Consider the following 3,454-nt stretch of genomic DNA (forward strand, 5'->3'; position numbering starts at 1 on the left):
ATCACCTAACTGCTTGCTGCATACTAACTGTAAAATTACTGCTAGCGGAGAGCAGCTACAGACTCAGCGTGGCCCCTGGTCATGAAGTGGATAAAACCTTTCAAAGGTCAAGTGGTTAAAACTGGATTATTCTGCTGATATTTTGACTTACATTATTTCTTCTCTTATCACATACTAATGGAATTCTTAAATAAAATATTTCTGTTTTCATTACATATTCTATTTTAGACCCAGTAATTTCATCACTGTGCTACGTGGTCCTCTGTGCAATGCAGGCAGATAATGGCTGATGGGAAGGGTGCTATACATAAATTCCTGATAACATCAATGCACTCTTCCTCAGTACTCCTCTCAAGAACTCTCACCTCTGATTAAAGCAATGGGTTGGCTCTTCGGAGGAGTTAAGCGTTAGGAGGGGTTAGGCAAATATCAAAATGCCTTGATGGGAGGTCATCAGTCTGGAGGAGTGGTGATGGTGAGCCTCCTTGATTGAAAGAACCAAATTGCCAATAAATGAAAGGGGCAGGGAAGGTTCAGTAAGGCTGGGGAAGAAAGAGCTAGATGCTGATGGAGGTTTTAAAGCCAGGAAATGAGGCAGGCTACCTGATTTGCTACAACTTCTATTGCACACTGTAAGAAGCTCACAGTGTGTAGTGAAATCAGAGTAAACTATTTCAGTACAGGAGAGGTACCTGTACAACTGCGCAAGACTGAAGGTATGGCTGAAGTTCAGCTTTAAATAATTAATTATTTACTAATATTGCTGCTACTGTGGAAATAAAATATTTTGCAGAGCATTTATCTTGGAGTTACATTTCTGCTATTATTTTTACTTGACAACACTTATTTAATGTAATAAAGTATTATTTTTAGGTGATGACTAAAATTCATCACTGATTTGGTTTCATCCATACAACAACCGAGAAAAGGCAAATGTGTGATATGGAAATGTATATACGTGGGCAGATAAACAAACATATAGGGATAGTTTATATGTACTATAAGCCTCAATTCCTGCCAAAACTAGTTTTAGTTTTAGTTAAAGTGTGGCAGGGTCAATACCTCTGTCAGCATTTTTGTTGTCTCTTTTCTCATGTCTTTTGACTGGTTTCAGATATAACTGGAGGTGGGAGGCAATCCTCCTATTGCCTGCTATTTGCTGATTGTCAAGAAGGAAAGCTTCTCCCACTTGGGACACATACTGCTATAAAACACATTTTCTGGAAGAGTGAAGGATGAAGTGGAAGCTGTCTATGTTCCAGCGGAGGACATTACTCCTCACTTCTTGTCCAAGTGACAGGTGTCAGAAAGAATAGAAAGAGACAAGAGATGGGGACACAGACAGTGTTTAAAAATTGACAGAAAACCTAACCCTTCCCCACTATATCAAAAACTAAAAAAAGATTTGTTTTGTGTTAGACTTTAAAAGTACAATGTATAGATTATATTTAAATAAATGTCATTTTAATTGATTCAGTTTTTTTTAACAACATCAAAAAATAGAATTGTTTGTGCACTACAAAATTACATAGTAGTAATTATTTATTTGAATAAAAATATTGTTCATGTATTTTATATACAGTATGTTACTATTAACCATGTTAATTATTTCTGTAGTTTACATATATACTATAGAACATAAACACTTCTGCATATTTACTTGTACCCATGACAAATCTCATGTATTTCTGAAAAAAGAAAAACAGCAGTAAGTGCCAAACCTTTACCTGGTAATAAAAAGTGTGCTAAATGAAGATTTTTTTCACCACATAAAAAGTATACTAAAAGTGTCCTCAAAAGATTTTTCTCAGTTCCACATGAGAGTGTTAAATTATGCATTGTGATATTTGTATCTCCCATTTCAGAATGTGACAGCAAGAATTTAAACTGAGTTGATGCCTACTGCTCCACAGTAGTTGATTCTTACTGCTCCTTAGTGGCTTGTTCTTTTTTTTTTCCTTTAACTACTCAGAACACCACTGCAAGCAACACATAATTCTCCCTCAAACTAACAGATTAAAAATACAAAAAGCAGTACTCAAATATATGGATTGGTAAGGCTTAATATTGCAGTTCCAAAATACATAAACTGATAAAAAAAAGACATGGTGAATATTTGCTTAAAAAAGGTTTTACGCAATCATGTTCAGAGAGTTTTCTTAAATCAGAAACAAAGACTAGGGAGAAAATTACTCTCTTAAATCAGCTCCATAGCAACACCCTTTCCCTATTATTCACCCTTAACTGCATATCACTAGAAAATAAGTGCTCTTTAAACTGTACGTAAACCTTATCAATAAATATCTTGTAGTTGCTTTAACTGTATGTTAAATATGTTATTATTTTAATATTGAAAAGATTTGTTAGATCTGTTTGATACAGGGGCGGACTGACCATTTGGAAACTCGGGCACTGCCCGAGGGCCCGGGGTCAGTAGGGGGCCCCATGAGATGCCCCTGGTACCTTTTTCATAGGCTTTTTGAGTTTTGGCAAGGACACAGGGCCCCATGGTCCCCTATTGCCCTGGGGTCACAGAAGGGGGCCCCATGAGATGCCCCTGGTACCTTTTTCACAGGCTTTTTTGAGTTTGGGCAAGGACACAGGGGCCCCATGATCCCCTATTGCCCGGGGGCCCCAGTAGTTGTCAGTCCTCCCCTGGTTTGATAAGTGCAAAAAAGTATGATGATCCTAAAGGAAACTAGCAATCTTTCTGTCCAGTGTTATCTCAAGCATTGTTTTACGCCCTTCTCAATCCACCTATGTTATCTACAGGACCCTACCCCCACATGCTATGGAGAAAAGGAGAGAGGTAGATGTTCTGTAGTCTTAACATACTGCCTGTCCTAGGGTACTAATGCTGTTGCTCTGCAGATGCAGTACAGGGAGTGAACTTTGTCACCCTAGGACATGAAGTGTGTTACTGGCAGGATCATCAGGCAGATATAAACAGACTTGTGTCCAATTTGCACCAGCCTACCTCCAGGTCCGCATAAAAAAAAACCCAAAAAGAATGGGGTCCATCCTCTTCCGTTTAGGTGGAGTGGACCCGAGGGTAGTTGGTGTAAACAGACAGTAGAGTCCTTTCACTCTTGGTTGCTTTTAGAGCACAGAAGGGTCTGTCTGCATCCACTCTGCAGAAACTTAACAGACAATGATGTGTCATCCGCCCAATCTGCTCCGATCAGCAGGGGATCTGTAAGGTGTTCTCCCTCTGATTGGAATGGAATCTGCCCTGTTTGAAAAGGGCCAAAGTCGAACACTTTGTGCTTCCTCTTGGGAGATAGCAGTAGATGCCCACAGTTTACCTTGAATAAGGTAGGGGCAGGGACGGACTGACCATTGGGGAACTCAGGCACTGGGTCAGTAGGGGGCCCCATGAGATGTCCCTGGTACCTTTCATAGGCTTTTTTGGGTGTGGTTTGAGTGTGGATGAGGACACAGGGGGCCCATGATC

This window comes from Staurois parvus, unplaced genomic scaffold (genome assembly GCF_062004578.1).
Source record: "Staurois parvus isolate SC_StPar_1 unplaced genomic scaffold, SC_StPar_1.0 ptg000264l, whole genome shotgun sequence".
Lineage (NCBI taxonomy): Eukaryota > Metazoa > Chordata > Amphibia > Anura > Ranidae > Staurois > Staurois parvus.